Source organism: Lissotriton helveticus, chromosome 10 (genome assembly GCF_964261635.1).
Source record: "Lissotriton helveticus chromosome 10, aLisHel1.1, whole genome shotgun sequence".
NCBI lineage: Eukaryota > Metazoa > Chordata > Amphibia > Caudata > Salamandridae > Lissotriton > Lissotriton helveticus.
The window spans coordinates 529,117,384-529,138,858 of record NC_136071.1 but is presented as its reverse complement, the minus strand read 5'-3'; the positions used below and the strand labels follow the sequence as shown (position 1 = coordinate 529,138,858).

Below are 21,475 nucleotides of genomic sequence, written 5' to 3'. Positions count from 1 at the left end.
TTATAACCGAATAAAGATTTATGATGATGATCGTGATGACGACTTTGTGTGCAAAATAGCGGTGGATTGGGATGCGGCCCGAGTAATTACCAGTGGCTGAGATTAATTAATACATTCCACCCATCACTATTTTTGTGTACTTTATGTGTCGCCCTAAGTGGGGCGGGTATGCCCAGGTGTGGGTCCACTACACGCTGTGTTGCAGGAACCAAGCTGTACCCAACTGATGAGCCCATTACTAGGGCACAACCGGTTCTGGGTTGCTTGTGTGCCGGTTCAGGGAGTGCTTGGCTTGGCAGTTAGGGCTGGACTGTTCCAATTGGAGCAGGGTCAAGACTTATTTGCACACAGCGAGGTTTAAACTGAGGTGACCTGGTGTGCAAAATAACAATGGATTGGGAGTAATTACCAGCGGCTTACATTAAGTCAAGCAGTCCATCCATCACTTTTTGTGTACTTTACACCTAAATAGAAGCCCTTGGATTTACATAAGCTATGCCATGAGTCAATAACATGCTAAATACATAGACTAAGAACTGTGCACACTTTTGTACATGTCAACACCAACCAGACCCACAAAGAAGAGTGCCATCTGGGTGTGGGTTGTAGTGCACTCCTGGAAACAAATAGATTACAGAAGGTATTTGAACAGCAGGAACTTAGCCACAAGGCAGCAGAGCGTTGTACAGGGTCAAAGGCAAGCATAGTCAATGAGTGACAGGAGCTGTAGTTGGAATCTGTGAGCATAAGTGCACTGTTACTGCATAGCGATGTAGTGCACTTGAAAGAAGTGCATTTTTTTCCTGAGCTGGCCACTGTTGAAATTTGACTCTGAATTGTTTCTTCCCTGAGTTTTTGTTCCATGTATCAAGTTCACAGGGCTCTTTGTGCATCAAAGTGCAATTACAAAATCTCATTCTTGATTCCCAGAAGTAGGAATGGTAGGAATTTACCCTTGCAAATGGAATTTGTTCACACAGAAATCCTTCCAGTTTTATGAAATTACCTTGCGATTAAATTCCTTTGCCAGAGCAGGTTTATTTGTGCGCCTCAGTGGGCCCACCAGCAAATGTTTCTGAACAAACTCAAAGGTTTGCAAAAACTCAGCAGCATTTACTGGTCGTTTACCACTCCTAAAAACTTGAAAATGTACTCATGTCAAAATCAGGAGTAAAAGTGGTTGGGTGGTGAGAATATGGAGGAAACCCCTTCAAGGCTATTTTGAAGGTAGGAGAAGGGGATTCTGAACAAGGAAGAATATTTTCCCTGCAGATACTTATGGACTGGTAGGAATGTCAGTTCTCTTGGGGACCTGCGACTTTTGCAGATTCCAAAGAATATCACAGGAATTCTGTGTGAATTCCTAAAATATTTGCTCCAACCTTTGGAAAAAGACTCTAGGAGGGAACAGGTTCCCTGGGAGGAGCGTTTGTCATTCAAGGTCTTTGTTTATCAGGTTTCTCATTTGAAAAACATAACTTCGCAGTGTCCTTACCATGCTGACCTACAGGCCAGTCTATGAGTGCCAGAAGCTCTCTTCTGAAAGGCTAATTAGTGGGCCAGATGCTTGTGTATTTGTGGGTCTGCTTCATAGTCTGTTCATGCAGCATTTACCGTTCATTTGGAAAATGCAAATGTGACTAACTGATGCGCTAATGGGGTCACTTTCATTTTGGTGCATGTGCCAGTTTTTAGTGCAAGTGTTACACTGGCAATGCCCAGTAAATGTTCCGGGAAACGGAAACATAGTGACTTAAGAAACTGGACAGAAAATTATTATCAGTTTCGAACTTTGCTCCCTCTCGATTTTCCGTTGGCATCAACATTTTAATTTCACCAGAAACCATGGACATGTTTTCATTGCTGTTATGATAATCCGCTGCTCTTTGGTTCCATTCCACACAAGGGTTACGATAACTAAAAATGTTTTAATGTCATTTTTTATCTGTACATGTTTTGTGACGTTTTCATCATGGTGGTATGTTCCACTCTTTTTATGATTTTAACAGATCAAATAAAAGTATTTTTTTACATTTACACTAGCAATGCCCAAATTATCTCGCACTCAAGCGGGCAGGCATTATTTGCCTCCAATCGAAAATCCACCCTCGCAACAATGTTCAATCTACCTCCACTCAGTCTGCAGGGGGATGTGGCAGGGATGAAGCCATCAGCCATGGGTTCATTGTTGGGCCATGCCAGGGTGCCAGCCCGTCCGACTCTGAACGCACCTCCCTTGGCCGCAGCCTACCGGAGAAATGCCAGAGTGGCACAGTGGCCAGTCGGGGGCCGAGGGCACCCCTCGCTCCCCGTGGCACCGGTGCCAGTGCTGAAAGCCCGAAACCGGTCCTTGGATGCTTGTTTCCAGTCCAGGGAGGACCTGGCTTGGCAGATCGGGCTGGACTGTTCCCATGGGGCACAGGGTCAAGACTGATTTGCATATGGCTGGGTTCAAACTGGAATGGCATGGTGAGCAAAAAAAACGATGGATTTAGGCCCAGATCTCTGTACTGGGTGAATGTATGACATTGTTCTGCATTCTGTCCATCACCTGTTGTTTTTGCACCGGTGCCAGTGCACCTGCTGCACTGTTAAGAGCTCCGCCTATACTTTGGGCTCTGTCTGAGAAAACTGCAGGTGAGTGAGTGACTTTACGAGGCTCCGGTTACGAATAACGCCTATTTCCTTCTGCCTGCTGCTCGCCTTCTTCCTGCCTGCTGCAGCTCGCAGGCGGCGTGCTTGTGGACATGTGTGCGTGCATCGCTTCCGTGGCTGTGAGCCTGACAGAGCCGCGGACCCACATTTACAGAGCCGCGGACCCCACATTTACAGAGCCGCGGACCCCACATTCCAGCCTGCACTCTTCACGCGTGAGTCAGGACTGAGAGGGGAGCTCCCGGGACGCCTGGGGCCCTCCGCCTGTCTCTGGGCCCCTCCGCCCGGCTCCCGGCCCCTCCGGCTCCTCCCCGCCTCTCCGGCACGCAGCGCGCCCCGCCCTCTGTTTGTACAGTTCCCTGGCACTAACCAGGCTCCGGGAGGGGCCGGCCCTCGGCTCCGGGACCAGCCCATGCGTGCACTGTCGAAACTTGTCACCGGCTGCACTTTCCCGGCAGCGGCACTTGGGTGACTTTTTGACGGAACTGGATGCGGGCGCCTCTTCATGCACTCGGACTTTACCCGCGGGCCGCAGCCCCCAATGGAATATACCAGCTGACCGCTCGTGGAACCTCTGTCCGCCCCAGGCGTCCCCGGGGTAAGTTTACTGAGCTGTATTATTTAATATGTTTCTATCTGGGGAACTATATGTTACGATATTGTTTCTGAGCATGGTTCACAAGTGTGTCTGTGTATGTGTGTGGGGGGGGGGTTGCATTTGAGGCGGTGATGTTCTCATTCAGCGCCCCCTCTCATTCCATACAGCCCTATAGGAAGGCAAACTTTGACAGGAGAACTTTTTTACGCCACTTCTTTCTGCAATGTATGTATATGTCCTGTGCTAGTATTCGGGGGGGGGGGGGGGGCAGAGTCTGTCCCTCTGTTCTGTCCGGAATATCAGGCTTCTGACGGGCTCGTTCAAGGAAAGTAAGGTGTGCATTTTTCCTCCGCAGGAACGCAGCCCCTCGCATCTGTAAGAGCTGCACGTTGAATTCCGCTTTTGCTTTCCCATGCCTGTACCGCCGATTTAGTATAGATTCAAAATAGTTTCTTAGAAAGTGTTTTTCGATGAAGCTCTCTTTGGAAGGAGAGCTGCCCACTCCAACCTCGAGATATCCCCCCGCCACAGCCTCTTCTTTAAATGTATTTCTTTCACTACACAAACTCATAACCGGCTTGAGAAAAACACACAGAAGCGCCACATTACACCCCCGAGCAATCCCACACAAACACTCGTCTCCTGAAACACGCATCTCCAACAGATACACCCACCCTTCTCACACAAATGCCCCGTACACACAACCTTCGCCCATGTTCACGCACATATATATGCACGCAAGCAGCCTTCCACACATACAAGCACGCGTACCCACATGCCCCTCGACATAAAAGAAACACTACACACACACACAATAAACTCCCGCCGACAACCTATACACCTAGGCGCATCCTGTTCCGCACACAGACACATGCCAGCACCTATCTACCCACAGTCACAGATTTTTCACACAAGTAGTCTCACACGCGCACACAACGTACACAGGACTATGTATACAAACACCATTAACTCGCTATATAGAAACTTAGGCACACACACCCACGCTCCCTATATAGATACCCAAACCCACGCATTCAGACACACAAACGCGAACTACCTATAGATATCCAAACACACACGACACACCTATGCAAACCACACGCTCACAAAATGTGTGTAGACACCTAAGCCCACACTCAGACACACCCACAAACGCGCGCGCGCGCCCCCACACACACCAACTCTCTTTCAGACACCGAAGCCCACACGCACAGGCGCGTACACACAATCACTCTGAGTGGGTTTGATTTACTTCCGGCTGAGCAGCCTCTCTCTCCATTGAGCTCTTGTGCAGCAGAGCAGCCGGGAGGAACCTGCCCGCTGAAGGGGTTCTCTGCCGTGGTGCAGGGGGCAGGAATAATGCGCATTTCAGTGCGTCAGCAAAACGTGCCTCCGAGGACAAAGTTCGGTCCCCTGTGGAAGGACCTAGCAATCCGGACCGTGGGCACCAGACAGTGCCTGTAAAATGTTGGTAAACTTCTGAGCGGTGCCTCGTCAGTCAAGTACGTGACTACGGCTATGTGCCCCAGGTGCCAGTCTGGACTGGTGCCCCAGGTGCCAGTCTGGACTCTTGCTCCAGGGCGCATGGGAAACCCCCTGCAGAGGGCCCGAGAGCTGCTTTTAGTCCAGTCCGACAAACTGCCCTCAGGGAACACACCGTTTTTTCTGCAAGAAACTTGTAAAATGTGCCCCCCTATCCACTTGGAGATGGCTGGAATAACTTGCCACATTGACTCAATGCAAGATGGGGCTGTTGTGAGCACATATTCAAAGACTGATGTTAGCTTCTCAGCTGCCCTTGACCAGGTGCACTTAATCAGAAGGCAACATATCTGCGAAATGTAGCAGGTGTCATTGAACAGCCCGAAAGTCTAGTTTATCAATCTCAGAAAAAGAATGAAAGCCATGTAGGGCCCTGGCACAAATTCAGACCATTCGCAGGCAGGCCTCTCACAAGTCTCAGCAGCAGGGGCGTTAACCCACAATGCTGGCTTACCTGTTTGCTTTCTACTGACGAATGGGGGAGGTGGTTTGTGTTCGTGTATTTACTCACACTGGCCAGTATCACGCACCCGTCCCCTTAGCATGTGCCAGAAACACCTAAAATATGAATGAGTCACAAACACCTGTGCCTTGACTTGAGAGGGGGATTCCACGGACTCCGCCCCATGAACAGTACAAGGGTCGCTTGTGTTGTCGCTGACTCATTTGTACACACAGCAAGTGAAACCGGATTTAGAGAAAAAAAACGAGAACAGGCCTTGACTCGGTGAGATAAAAAAAAAAAGAAGTGGGCAGAGCCAGAACAAACACAGCTTGGTTGTTTGGCCCTGCCAATGAATGCTGCAGTTTTAAAAACCGTGACACATTGGTTTGACTCCTGTCATCACCTCACTTTACACTGCAACAGGCCACAAATAGCAGCACCTTTTCTATAGTGCTTAGATGTCTCGGCAGAAATGCAGCATGTTTAGCTTCTCACAACTATTTTTAGCAACGTTCTAGTTATTGTGTGTGTAGGGGAGGTTGATGTAATCAAAACTACTTAGCTGCTCCCGCGAAACTCTGTAATATATATGCTTTGAGGCATTTGTATAGTGCCTCTTTCCCCTTTTGAGCCCCAGAAGCGCTTCAGGGTGGTCCTATAAGAGGCTAATCCGTTTGTTGTACGTGGTTGGTTGTGTGGGTTTATTGTTTGGCACATGTGGATAGATTTGGGATGTGTCGTGCATGAGGTCTGCAGATGTGTTCTAGTGTTGTCGCAGGAGACCTATGCCTGTGCTTCAGAATGAAGTGAGGCAGCAAGATTTCAGAGTTCTAGAGTTGTGTTTAAATACACTTACCTTTTTCACATAAGAGCCTCCTACGTTTTTTGGGAACGGTTGAAACGTTGTTGTAAGTTGTAACATGCTATTTTGCACAATTTTTAGGTGCGGTATTAGTCAAGACCTTTTGATTTTACTAAAATTATATGTATATATATATATATATATATATATATATATATATATATATATATTTATATATATATATATTTTTTTTACAGAGTTTTATATAGCGCCAACTTGACCCGAAGGAATCAGAGCGCTTTACAGAGCACCAGTTGTGTTACATGAGAACATATTCATTTTTGTTAGGCACAGGGAAATTAAGTGATTTGCCCAGAATCACAGGATGTTCAGCGTCATTGCCGAGACTCGAACCCGGTTCCCCAGATGCAAGGTTGACCACCCTAGCCATTAGGCCAACATCCTCTCCCCATAATGCTTTTAGGGGCTTTCGGTACAAAAGGGGGTGGTGATGGACGGAGCATCTGAACCAATCAAACACTCACACCCAGTCAACAGATCTGGGTTTAATCCATCACCGTTCTTTAGCCCACTCTGCCACCCCAGTTCAGACATGGCCATATGCAAATCAGTCTGACCCTGTGCCTCATGGGATCAGTCCAGCCCGTATTGCCAAGCCATGCCTTCCCTGGACCGTAAACAAGCTTCCTAGGACCGGTTGCAGTCATGCCATTTCATCTATTGGTCAGTTTCTATGTTCACATTTTTTGTTACCCAGTGCATCATGCAGTCTGGGACAATGGGTCAGCCCATTTCAGCCATTGGCTAACTTCACTGCGAGTGACAGCATTCTGCCCTTTCACAAGAGCACAGTTGCACACAAAATCATTCCCTTCAGTGCCAGGGACTACTATGGCAATGTGTGTGTTTTTAAGAACAAAAAATATTGCTTTGAACTAATGTGTTTATTTTACGTTGGTGGAGACCTAGCAGCTCCCCTAACAATGCAATTTTACGAAAAATGAGATAGCAAAAGTAGCTCTGCCAATGCCCAAAGGCTGGCAGCAAACTCCAGACCTATTGGCATTGCTAACGCTTGTTTAATGTGGGAAGAGAGGTGGAGCCTGTGAAATGATGCCCCTCCCAGCCCTACCTTTGGTAATAGCGCATTATAGCGACTTTTGACATCTAACAAAAAAATTATGGACGTGCTCAAATGCAAAAAAACTTTCAGTTGAGTTCTGACGTCATAGTGCCTGCTTCCAAACCCAGCAGCCACGAGGGCATGAACCTTGACTAAAGCTACCATTCAAACCACAAAAATGAAACCTGTCTTTACCGTCATATGCTCTTTTTTTTTCTTCGAAATAAATAGTGATGAGAAGAAAGGAGATATTTGTGGCAAGTTTTTTCTTTTTTGCACGCTTTAGGTAATTGTAGGAAGGAGAGCATCTCTGTGTAGGGTTCTACACATTCTAACTTAAAGCATTATTAAAATCTGACTTAGATTAAACTGATTCTCATATCTTTTTGCAAGAAATATTGAACTGCTTTTTGCTGTGTTTAATTTGCCTAAAGATGCTTTATACATGCAAACATCCTATCTTTTTCATATGAAAGAACAAAACACTAAGAGCCCTATTATGAGTCCGGCAGTCCAAGGACCAACAGACTTATGGTGACACAGAAGTGGCGGATCCAGCCATCGCCGCACTGGCGGTCTGATCGCCCGATTACGACTCGGGCAGTCGGACTGCCCTGGGACCGCCGACTTCGCAAAGGAACTGCTGTTCCTGCCGTAAGAGCAGTGGTCAGAGGCCCCAATATCCTCGGCGGGACTGCCACGGTCCCGCAAAGCATATTACGTGTTTCCTTTCAGCCAGGCTTTTCATGGCGGTTCAATCGCCATGAAACCCTAGCAAAGAGGAAACAAAGGGAGCCCTACAGGGGTCCCCTGTGCTTCAAACATATGTGGATGCACACAGGGGGGCATAACATGTGCTCCCCTGTACAGGGCCGGACTGGGAAATAAAACCGTCCCTGGCAAAGTGCTCGGCCGGCCCCTCCCCTGGGGGGGCGGGGTGTTGGGGAGGGTTGTGGGTGCCGCCGTGCTCTATGCGAGGGCCGGTTTTCGGCCGAATTTGTTACCGGGCTGATTTTGCAGCTATGCTGCAAAAACGGCCCTGTAACAAAAACGGCCCCCCACCCGTGCGGCGCACCGGGGGATTGCCCGGTGCCCGCTACGGCCAGTCCGGCCCTGGGCATGGACTTTCGTATCCATGCCATGCAGGAACCTTGTAGTGCGGTCCCATTGCGGTGCCTTTTTAAATGCTACAGCCTCCTTTAGAAGAGGCACCACCATGTGATCGCCACGCCGCCCGCCTGTCAAACTACTAAAAAGTCGTAATCTGGCAGGCAGCGCCACCTTTGGTGGAGCTGTGGTGTGGCGTTTTGCACCGCTGTTCCACCGCCCCGCCAAAAACTCGTAATCAGGGCCTAATGTGCTCATTTACAAGGCCCTTGCACTGTGGTCCCTTTTTATCACATAAAAAGTGACACACCAGTACCGCAAGGGGCTTGTAAATAAGCCCCTATGGATTTAAACAGTTTGTGGGAAGATAGATGCTGTTACCTTGTATTGTAAGAAATAAAGTACCCCGCTATACATTATAAGGATTACAAGTCACCTTGGAGTTACATAACCTTATATAGGAACTCGGCCTTTCTCTTATTTCCTCTATATGGTCATGAAATTCTTCTGTGATTTGAAGTTGTTTTATAATGTACAGCCAGGGGCTACTTTATCCCATATATTATGCTATATTTTAGTATGTTATGTCATGTTATACAGGTTTATATAAGGCACTTTCTTCCTTTGAAGATAGGACGTGGGTGTAAAGGAACTTTAACACCAGATCTGTGATGCAGAAAACGTTGCTATGTATGGCGGGGTAGGCTTTAGCCTTGTAGATATAGAAACGAATGGCGAAAACAGAGATGACGTCATCGGACGCGTCACTCTCTTCCACGGGTCCGTGGGCTCGGTGTCCCGTGGGAGGCGGCAGGATGGGTTTCCAAGAGGAAGCAGCTATTTTGGAAACTCGAGCGAGTAAAGTAAACGGTAACTTTGTACACAGAGTCATCAAAACAGTCATTAACTTTCGAAAAATGCAGCTTGGTCACAGATTGTGTAACGCCTTTTCGACGTTTGGACATCAATGGAGGATGAAAGTTTCAAAGGGCAAAAAAAGGAAACAGCGATGACTGTTTGATCTTGTGAGGCCTTAAAGCATATGTGGACCCAAAAGGCGCAGGTGTCGCTATCATTCAGCTCCATGGCATTTATTGCATCGACCTGCGAGGGATGAAAGGCGGAGGGTGTGACCCGTGACCTTCAGCTTGTAGGCTGTTGGAGACATATTAACCCGGTGAACTACCTCACAAAGTATTCCGCTGCAATGAGCCCGTTTCACCGCGCTTTCTCTGGCGAAGGCGCGAACCCTTGACCCTTCTTGTTGCAAGAGACGCATTAACCCACTGAGCTAGTTCACAAAGCGCGCCAACCCTGACTTAAGTATTTGAAATATGCTGAAATTCCAGTTCAACAGGCATAGGTGGATCGGGGTGGCAGTTGTCGCTAAAGTGTTGTGGGCACTAGACTCTGTGTTCAACAAGAATTATGGTGCTGCTAATGAAAACATACCCCATGACACCAGAAGACACCTTCACACGCCACTGCTAGCGCCAAGAGGCAACCGAGTTCAAAAGGAGCTTTATCCAGAGCACTTCATAAAGAAAAAATGCATGGTTTTCGTAAAAAACCCTAATTTAGAAGATGTTCTAGTCCCAATTTCAACATGTTTCATTTATGTTTTATACAAGAACACATTGGCAATTCTGTTACAGGGTTAGCATAGGTTGTCCCAAGTGCAGTTTATACATCAGTGTCTAACTAAAAATGGAGTAGGCCTTTTCCCAAGTCTGGTGTGTACAAACCATCTCCAGAATGATATTTAAACCGCTGACCTCGGTTTGGGAAGGTCTTGGCGTGCTGTTAACAACGGATATTGCCCTGAGAAGGACCGCCTGGTCCAATAATATTGATATTTTGATTGCTATTATTTTGAAAGGGCGAGATTTTGATCGATACCTTATATCTATTGATCCAAACCTCGTTCTGGTCGACTGAACCTTTATTGCCTGTCTTGGAAGGAAACAGTACACCTATCTGCAAGTTAGTTCACCCAAGAAAGGACTCTACTCTCAAAGATCACGGACAACTTCTAGGTTTCAAAAGTTTATTGTAAAGATATAATGAGCTGCAAATACAAGCATCTCAGAATGAGATTCACGAGATACACAGGTCCAATTACATACATGTGCTCTCGAAAAGCCCTCAGACGAGCAACAGAAATCACTAACACAAGTTCTAAAAATAGCAAAGCTATCAGCATAGACGCATATCTCTCCTTCATTTAGGTTGGAGGAAAGCAAACACAGGTTAGGCGTCCCTACCCTGTTCTAGATGGTATCCCTACTTAACCAAATCCCAACCTAACAAAGGTGTCAGCAATGAATGACCCCCAAGGGAAGTCACCCACTCTAAGTCTCTTGGTGAAAACCTAAAATTCTCCAGTCATGACCCCTCACTGCCTACCCATCCGCTCTCTAAAGGGTCCTCAGGTCTCTGCTCTAACTCCACCCAGGGGTGCTGTCCCTAATACAAAACAGTCAACAACATTTGAGACGCCCCTTGCGAAACGCCTCTCACGTGGTGCAACTTCAGGCTTTTTCCATGATGCTTTGTATTGGGCCTCAGACGTTAGAGTTGACCTTGCTTCTCAGTCTCTTCTCCGGCCCGCTGATACCCCTTAAACATTCCAGAACCCTCCTCCATGTCTGGGCCGTCTACTGAACAGGCCTCTATTCATTCACTTATAATTGGATCCCCCCTTTCCTGTTGCAGACAGATATCTGCCGCCAAGAACCCAACTCTCATAGACTTCTAAAAAGGCTTGCAACATTTCTCAGCCCAGACATGTACGTGTAAATCAATGCTAAAACATTTCAGGCCTACAATATTTCACATTATGATTATAGCATTCAATTTCTTCATTTAATTAAAGCATGTTAAAACTCTTATTCTATTATTTAGAAAACATTACTCTAAATCATGGCCCATTAATGCAATGACCAAAACGTTAAACAATCTGTGTCGTGAAAAGAAACACCTTCCCTTTTAGCTCCAGCTCTGGCCCTGAGGCCTACCACGTTCTGCGTTTTACCACAGACCATCTTATATGTTAACAGCTACACGACATAGATTCAAAATAATCACGTCTAATAAAATCATATAATGTCACACATTTCTGTATTAATTCCACTTCTACTTAAATCTCTATATTAGCTATACATTTAGAATATAATTTCAAATACTATTAGCACTCATGGCATTTCTCTTCATGTATTATGCTCTCTATAGGTAAGTATGATGTACTCATATATTTATATCAGTTTGCGCTCTCTCAGTTCCCCCCTTTGATGACCTCTCGGGGTCATCACTAACATTTAAACTGCAGTTATTGCTGGCATTCTCTGCGCTTCCAGAGCTCTCAGGCTCCTGTACTGATTATCTTGTATGGCAGCCAATCTCTGCAACTGTTCTCTTTGGGCCCTTTCTGACCTTCTTGCTCTGTACCATTTGAATACCCTCACCAATCCCCACAATATTATCCCACAGATCAATATTATGATGATAGGCTTTAGGATATACCAAATAACGCTTTTGCCTAAGGTGGAAAACCACCCTCCAACTGTACTCATTCCGTGGCCCACCTTTTCCCAGACATTTTCTCTACTCAAGTCTTCGATCTCTTTGTGTATATTAGTTATGTTCTTAATAACTTTCTCAAGGGGTTTTGAAAGGTCTGGAATGTAAGTGCAACATTCCTGAACCTTCAAAGCCTTACAGACTCCGCCCTCTTTTGCTAATAAGACATCCAATGCAAGCCGATTTTGAAGAACCATAGCCCTTATCGATTGCATCTCTCCTTCTACCAGCATTAAGGACTGAGCAGTGCTGGCAGACAACCTGTCGACAACTGTTGCCAGTCGTCTAATTTTAACATCATTAAGGATTATTCCCAAAAGAGGGAACATAGCTCCAAAGACATCTCCAACCATTTCTGCATCGCCTAAATCTCTCCTTCCCCTCGATGATGTCTGGCCCTCAATGATCAATAAGTCTTGTGCATGATATATTTTGGGGAAGACAATTGCCAAGTAACATGATCCATACCAGTTGTCAGGTAGTCTCACGTAAGCATTTCTTCCACATACAAAATACACATTTGGAATTACTTGCATTCCCTTCAGGAAATCCTTAGTGTAGTACTCTAAATTAAAAGCATGTTCACATTCAACTTCACCCACGTATACATTTTCATAATACGTTTTGGCTCGGTGAAGACATAACTTTCCTTTCTGCGCCTTATCTAAAGCTATTGGACCACTACTACCCTTTCTCTTGTGTGACTTCTCTTCCTCGGTCCAATCTAATTTCCCTTGTCCTGATTTTTTCAAAATCTTTTGTCTCCTGTAACGATCATCCACCTGCCCTATGAACTTTTTCTCGACTTCTGACACCTTGCATGTCAGATTATTTCTACGGGCATGTGAAGTATCTAAGGTAATCCAAGGAATGAAGAACTTGGCCAATCTGTCTTCACTCTTCCAGTAATCCCATTTATTCATCTGCTTATAATTCGGGACTTCTGGCAACACAGAATCATAATTGGAGAAATAGTATTCAAAACTATCTCTCTCATAAAATATACTAAGCAATAAGCTACATGTAATGCCATATGTCAGCGGGAGGTGATGATATCGAATTCCTTCATCTACAGACGCAGGCAACTGCATGCAGACGTAGCAATCCTTAACCTCCATGGCATCCACGTATTCATACAAAAGTTTAGCATAAGCATTTGACCTAAAGTCTCCTTGGGACTCGTCTACATGTAACCTGCGGGCTTCTGCAGCCAATAACGCTTTCTCTTGAGTGTTTTCCCTTTTCTCACCTGCAACAGTGGGTGTAAGTGTTACTACAGAATTCGCATCAGTTACCTTTACCTCTTCCTCATGTCCCTTTACATAAGAAATTGTTACCACTAAAGCTATTAATATTATCACTCCTACTATTAGTGTACCTATTATACATTTAGCTCTGCGGTTCGGGGTGCCGGCCTCCATTTCGTCAGACAATCTAGCTTTTCCCTTTCTCTTTGCAAAAAAAAGTTCTTTTCCTCTCGTTCCTTTACAGTCTCTTTCAATCCTTTTTTGTCTTTAGAATCCACACAGCTGGAGACTGACAGCCTTTTTCGCAAAAAGTCCTTTCACAGTTCAAAAAGACAACCCTAGCCCTTCTCCATCCACTCAAGGGGTTCCCTAAAATTCTCTGCTTCCTGGGCGCTAGGTAATCTTCTTTTCTTCTGCTTACTTTATTTACAAAGTCCTTTAACAATCGACTATTAGATTTGTGGTTGCAGCTTCAATAGCATAGTTCAATATTTCCATGCGAAGAGTATGCTCTTCATGTGCTGTTATCGTGGTACCAAAGTCGGGGAATTTCAATTCTGTAAGAAACATGTGTTTTAACTTGCTGAGGCGGGGAGGTCTGGGGAGCACGAATGTTAGTGACCCTTCTTGTTCGACACCGGGTACCAACAGTTGTATTTCCACGGTGATAATGGGCTCAGAACTGGACACCACCACCGCTCGGATCCTCCCTGTCTCCGGTTTCACAGACATTTGTCGCCAGATATGTCCACTCAGGTGTGGAGTATCTTCTGTTAGGCACACGCACTCTTCTTGACCTTCTTCGGTCTGGTGCTTCAGCGCCCTGAGCACCTTCTTCTGGGTCTGAGTCTTCTGATATCGGAGGAAGGGTTGCTTCTGGAGTTGACCTCAGGCTAGAACTTCTTCTTTGTGGCCAACTTGCTTCTCCACGTGCCCTTCTACTCCTTCTCCTTCTGGTCTGTTCTCGCTCTCTTTCAGACCTGTCAGGGTCAGACTCGTACTCCCAGCTGTCTTCTCCTTCTGTAGCGTCTTCTGTTTCGCTGTTGTACTGACCGTCCTCAGCTTGGTCAGACTCGTTCCCTGCTTCCACTGGCACCTCTACAGCTTGGCTAGCCCCCTCTATGGCTTCTTGGTCCTCAGCTGGACGTCCATCCGAGAGAGGAGCTGTTTCCAGAGGTGCTGGAACCCTTTTCGTATGCGACGCGTGTATCCAGTTGGGCAGGCCTCCCACCTTTACAGCTGTACTTGTGATCAGGATGACCTGGTAGGGCCCACGCCAACGAATATCCAAGCAGCTTCTTCTCACATGTTTCTTCACCAGGACCCAGTCCCCAGGATACAGGTCATGGCAAGGGCCCTGGCACGCTGGAACCTCTGCAGCCTGCACCTGAAGGGACACAGAACGCATGGCGTCAGACAGTCCCTTACAATAGTCCAGGATCATATCATCTGTGATATTTAACAGTGCAGTAGCTGGAATAGATGGCAGTCTCATTGCTCTCCCCATTAACACCTCATGTGGTGACAACCCTGTTCTTCTGTCTGGGGTACTACGAAGGCTCATGAGTACCAATGGCAGGGCGTCAGGCCAATTCAGGGTCGTTGAGGAGCAAACTTTCGCTATTCTGGACTTGATCGTGCCATTAATTTGTTCCACAATTCCTGAGGCTTCTGGTCGGTAACTGCAATGGAGCTTCTGGTCTATATTCAGTGCAACACAAATCATCTTCACAAGCTCGCTGTTAAAATGTGTTCCCCTATCTGATTCCAAAAAGGCCGGCACCCCGAACCGAGGGATAAGTTCTCTAAGCAGTAACTTAGCCACTGTGAGGGTGTCGCACCTACGTGTAGGGTATGCCTCAACCCATCTGGAGAACACACAAACAACCACCAGAACATAGCGGAGGCGGTTGCATCTTGGCATTTCAATGAAATCTATCTGCATTCTGTTGAATGGACCTCCAGACCTTCCTATGTGACTTAGTGCAACTGGTGTTCTTTTCCCTACATTCAGCTGCTGGCAGGTCACACAACGCTGGCACACTGCTTCTGCTGCTATTCTAAACTTAGGATTGTACCAAGTCTGTCTAAACACTCTCAGCATAGCATCTCTCCCTAAGTGTACGGGACCATGTATGAGTCTAGCCATTGGACTCACCATCTCATTGGGCAACACTGCTCTGCCGTCTGCTGAGACCCAAAAATGAGTCTCACCCATTACACATCCTGCCTTTTCCCATGTTTCCTTTTCTGAATCAGGAGCATTTTCTTGCATGGTTGACAGTTCATCCCAAGTATCAACAGTTTCCAGTATCATGGCTAATTCAGTTCTCACATTTATTCCACCCACATCCACCTCTGTGAAAGAGTAACCTTGTTCTGCGCAATACCGCGCAACTTCATCAGCATATCTATTGCCTTTCGAAACAAAGTCCTCATTTTTGGTATGTGCGATGCACTTTACAACTGCGATACTTGCTGGACATTGCAATGCTTCTAACAACAAGCGCACAAACTCTCCATTGCGAATGGGAGAGCCTGAAGAAGTCATGAACCCTCTTTGAGACCATAACTGCCCGTAATCATGAACTACCCCAAACCCGTATTGGCTGTCGGTGTAGATGGTGACTCGAATTTGATTGCCTGCTAAGCAAGCACGTGTTAGGGCAATAATCTCGGCTACCTGAGCGGAGTGTACTCCTTCCAGGCACCCAGCTTCCACAACTCCTTCAATTGTACAAACAGCATAAGCTGCTCTCAACTGCCCAACTTCGTCTCTTACACATGAGCCATCGACAAAGAAAACTTCGTCTGGGTCGGTCAGTGGCTCATCTACGATGTCGGGTCTGGGTTTGGTGCATAGTTCAGTCACATCGAGACAGTCATGGTCTGTATATTCATCATCATCATCAATATCATTTGGAAGTGGCATTAAGGTAGCAGGGTTCAAAACAGAGCATCTCTTGAGGGTCACGTTCTCTGCAGCAAGAATAACTTGCTCATAGCGCGTGAGCCTGCTATTGGTCAGATGCTGTGTTTTGGTCCTGGTCATCAACAGTTCAACAGAATGTGGCACGCACACCTCTAACGGGTGCCCCATAACAATATTTTCACATCTCTCAATGCTGACACCCGTTGCAGCAACGGATTTGAGACATCCGGGCAACGCTGCGGCTACTGGGTCTAAAGTAGCTGAGAAATAAGCAACTGGTCTACGGGCATTCCCATGGATTTGGACCAACACAGACAACGCACAACCTTCTCTCTCACAACAGTAAAGAAAGAATTGTTTATTGTAATCAGGCATTCCCAATGCCGGAGCACGACACAGGTCCTCTCTCAGCTGTAAGAATGCCATCAAACAGTCTTTGTCCCATGGTACCGGATCACTCACCTCTTTGTGCGTCAGTTTTTGCAAGGGCTTTGCTTTCAGTGAAAAGTTCACGATCCACTGTCGGCAATAACCCACCATCCCTAGGAACATCCTGACCTCTCTCTGGGTCTGAGGCGCGTTCATTTTCATGATCGCCTCTATCCTGTCTGGTGACACTTTTCGTTTGCCTTTCTCAATTCTGTGTCCCAAGTACTGCACTTCTGTCAGGCAGTACTGCAATTTTCCCGGGGATACCTTGTGCCCATTGGCAGCTAGGTGATTTAACAAAGCAATGGAGTCTTCCCTGCAAGCTTCTTCTGTTTCTGACGCCACAAGGAGGTCGTCTATGTACTGGACCAGAACTGACTTCTGGGGCAGCACTAGACTTTCAAGATTTTTCTTCAGAAGCTGGTTAAAGATCGATGGACTCTCTGTATACCCCTGAGGGATACGACACCATGTTAGGACGCGATTTTCCAGCTTAAATGCGAAAAGAAAATGGCTATCTTCGTCCAAAGGGATCGAAAAGAAAGCCTGACAAAGATCTATCACAGTGAACCACTCAGCTTGGAATGGAATCTGAAACAGTATCACTGATGGATTCGGTACCACTGGACAACATGAAACGACTATGTTATTAATCTTTCGAAGGTCCTGCACTATCCGGAATTTCCCATTTGGTTTCTGCAGACCCATAATCGGGGAGTTACATGGACTACCCACGATTTCTTTCAGTATTCCCTGTTTAATCATGGACTCGATCACGGGTTTTATGCCTGCAATCGTTTCTGGAGTCAGTTTATACTGGGGTGTTCTTGGGAACTCAGCATGCGGTTTCACTACAATTTTCACTGGGTCCACCCCTTTGACTAATCCAATCTCTTCCCCAGTGAAATCCCATACCTCTGATGCCACTGTCTCTCTCAAATCCCAGGGAAGCTCGTCTACTGTCAAAGTAGGGTACAGCTCCACACATATTCTTGAGTTTGCAACTTTGAAATCTGCATCATCATCATTAGTCAATACCTCCACTCCCTGGGGTGTACAATATATAGTACAATTCAATTTGCACAACAGGTCTCTTCCTAGCAGACACACAGGGCTTGAATCGCAAACCACAAATTGGTGCTCATCGCTGTACTTCCCTATTTTCACCTGTACCGGTTCTGTCAATTGGCTGGTTATTCTCCTGTTTGCGACCCCTACCACCTGTATGGTCTCTCCAGACATGGGCAGGTCTGGAACTGCAGCTGATCTGATCGTGGATCTAGTGGCTCCTGTGTCCACCAGAAATGTCGTAGGGCACCCTGCTACTTCTGCTTCCACATAGGGTCCCCTCTGATCTACCTCTAAGGCTGCCCCAAGGGTGCAGTCTTCTCTTTCCACTCTCTGTCCGGTTAATGGGTCCACATAATAGCATTCTTCACCTTCCACAAACAGGGGCATTTGTCTATAGGTCTTACCCATACTCCCTACTCGAGGAGGTTGCGGGAACTGGGCTCGGGGAGGAGCCCCCCCCCCTTTGAGCACCTTTCCTTGGTATGGCGTCGCCCCTCTCATAGGTGCGCTCTGGACCTCTTCCTCCTCTATCTCTTGCTCTCCGATCTCTACATTGTAAGGGCACTCGCGTTTCCAATGCCCCAACTCGTTGCACTGGTGGCACCTAGTCGTTTTCTTCAAGGTAGCTATGTCTACTCTGGGTCTAAAGGTAGTACTCTCCTCATTACCCTTGTTCTGACTGTACTGCTTCTTACCTCCTGTACCTGTCCCTTGTTGCTGTTGTTGCGGTCCCCCCTTTCCTGCTGCCTGCAATTGTACCACCATCAGCTTCTCTTTTAGTTTCTTAGCCTTGGAGTCTACCTCATCACAGCAGTACCTAGCATATCTCAGTATTTCATCTAGGGGTCTACTTTGCCAACAAATCGAGTGTTGCTGAATCATTAAACTAATATCCGGTCTCAGTCCCAGGACGAACTTGGACACGAATTGCCCTATGTCCTTTGGATCCATTACATCCAAGCCGCTATACTGTTTAAACGCCTTCAGCAATCTCTCGTAATATTCATGGACTGTCTCTTTGGGTTCCTGTCTCGTTCTGTCTATTCTGACCCAATCTATGTCTTGCATAGGCACTTTTTCTTTCAGCCAAGTCATCACTCTCTCGAATTTTGCCATCACGATCTCGGACGGCCCATTAGTCCTAGCATCTCTCTCTGGCTCCGTTGTGGGCCACTCAGCGCTAACCTTGCATGCTGTCCACAGATCTCCTGGTACTACAATGTCAAACAGCGTGTTCAGATCTATCCATAGGACTTTTGAGATCTTTACAAACCTCTCGACTTGCTTGTACCACTCCACGGGGCTCTCTCGTAACTTGGGGAAAGATGTGGTAAAAGCAGCTAAATCTCCCCTACTCCAAGGGACATGTACATAGCTTCCATTGGCAACTTCACGCAAAGGGTAAGCTTCTATTCCCTGCTGTCCTGGTGTTATACCAATCATGCTTCTTCTGCCGGTCCCTTTCTTGGACCACCTCTCTTCCCATTTATCTAGTGCCCTCCATGTCCTTATTCCAGTAATCAGTTCCCTTATGTGTGTTTTCAGCCCAATCGTTCTCCTCTCATCTAGATCTCGATCTGAGTAATGTAGCCTGTGGTTACCCTGTAATGCTTTGGTTCTTGACAAGTCCACCATATATTTGCCTGCTAGTTCGACTAACTTCTCATGGACTGCTCTCGCCTTTCGTGTGATGTCCTTTGCCATATACAGTATTTCATCCTGTTCATACATTTCCATTCTTTCCAAAGGCAGGGTACCATCTACCATGTCATCCAGATCTGACCTTAAGCTGGAGACATCAAGTCTCTTGGCTTTTATCTCAGCTCGCAATATGTCTTTTGAAGGAGGCTCACTGGTCTCCCTCCCATCCCAACTTCGAGCTCTGCGTTTGGGCTCAGGAGAATTAATGGGTGGCCTCCCTTGCTCCCATCTCTCCAGGTCCCATGCTCGGCCATCCGATCTTGGAAGGTGATGGAACACGGGCCTTTTATCCCTACTCTCTCTCTGCCCACTCTCTTCTTCTTCTCTCCTCTCACCGCACATCTCTCTGTTATTTTCCCTCTGGTCGCTACACTCCCTTTGCCTCGTATCGCTCAGTATCCGATACGATCCTTCCTGGTTCCCCATATTCCCTGGGCTGCGCTCATTTCTGTCATCACAGGGACTATGGTGCGACCTCTCACAACTCCCATTCTGTTCTCTGGTGCCAGGCACACAGTGTGGACACTTAAAGCTGTTCCTGTACTCTTGCGCTCTCTTCTCCCCTTCACTGAGTAATGGGCACGCCACCCCTCCACTCCCGGGGCCCCCGTTTTCCAGGTCTGTTCTACCTCCATTCCGGGCCCAATGGGTGACTCCCCTACTCCCTCTACAGTCCCACTCCGGGCTACTCTCCCCAGCCCCGCAGTGAGTCCGTGCTCTGCTGTCCTGACTTTCCCTTTCTGCTTCTGCAGCATTGATGCACTTTTGAGCCTTCACTGCCTCATCCCACTGCTTCATGTACTCATTTAGTTCTTGAAAGGATCTTCGTCCAGATCCCCTCAGATCCATTGGCCATCTGGGGCCCCCAGGATCTCCTCCTGGGTCCCCTGCTGTGTGCATCGGGGTGCTCCACTCTCTGGGTATCGGCATCTGACTTGGGGAATTAGTGGTATCGTTCCTCCTTGCCTGCTCTGCTCTTTCTCTGTCTTTCCGCTTCCGTTCTTCCCCTTTTGCTCTCTCTTGGTCATATATCGATATTATAGGACCTATGGTAACAGGTACCTGTAGTGCATCTGGTAATGGGTAGGATGTGGCGCTTTCCGTTTCCGGCGCTCTTTGTACCACAAACCTACCGACCACCTGTTGCACCTGACTAGGCTGGAGCAACTCTTTCTTTGGCTCAGGATCCCACTCTGAACTGGGAAGCGGTCTATGCTCTCCTGCATTGCCCCCCTTTTCTCCTTCAGTATTCTCGACCTCTCCCCCTGCTCTATTATACGGGGGTGGCCTGTCTGTCAGTAATCTGTTTATCAGGCTGTCCTCTGTTTCGCTCTCATCATCTTCTTCTAGGGGGCTTTTATTTACTGGCGCCTCTAACACTGGGTACAGTTTATTTATTTCCAAATTATGCACTCTCCATCTTTTAGCATCCGCATCCCACCTGGCATCCTGTACTGCCCTTACCGAGCGTTTCACCCTTTCTTGTCGTCTGTTCATATTCCTTTCATGCGCTGCCCTAAGCCATGCTTCAAGGGCTTCAAACTGGGTTGGTCTAGGCAAGGGTCTCTTTGAGGTCATGATTGATTTCAATCGATGTAACACCTCTAATCTGAACGTCCCGTACTTCGGGAACGTCAGTTCCTCGTTTCCTTCAGTAATCTTACTCCACTCTGATATCCAAAGGATCGTATGCAACCCAACATTTACTGCCATATAACGAGCTGGCGTACCCTCCGGCGGGGCTTCTTCCCCTTCATACGATCCTCGCCTCTCTTTCTTAAACAGCGCTTTCAACCATTTAAAACACTTCATAATTATGCGCACAAAATCCAGCCTCGCTACTCTGTTTACTTCCTGATGACAATCCACCAATCCTGTCGCGGCTTTGCTAGCTTGGCCTATCACAGCGCGGTCTTTCTCCTGTTGGCCAATCACGTCGCGACCCTGTATGACGTGTTCGCTAGCTGGCCTATCACAGCGCGGTCTTTCTCCGGTCAGCCAATCACTGCGCGACACCACCTGACGTCTCTTTTCTCCGCTTCGCAGCAGCACCCCTTTTCTCAACTCGTCTCCCGGTTATGCATGCGTCCCATTCATACACTGAAAAATGACTACTTCCGACCAAGCGGTCACTTCTCTCGACTGTACGTCCACAGTCTATCTGTAATTGTCAACACAACTGACGAGATGTCTATCGTCTCTCTGATAGGTTACTTACACACA

At 47.1% G+C, this 21,475-nt stretch overlaps 1 protein-coding gene across 1 annotated transcript in view; it reads left to right on the top strand.

The window, feature by feature from the left end:
- The first annotated feature begins 2,575 nt into the window (after positions 1 to 2,575).
- RHBDF1 (rhomboid 5 homolog 1) overlaps positions 2,576 to 21,475 on the top strand; it is a 488,528-nt gene continuing 469,628 nt past the window's right edge. The window contains exons 1-2 of the mRNA XM_078663071.1: positions 2,576 to 2,810; positions 2,855 to 3,253. The gene's annotated coding sequence lies outside the window, so the exon portion shown is untranslated. The remainder of the gene's footprint in view (positions 2,811 to 2,854; positions 3,254 to 21,475) is intronic.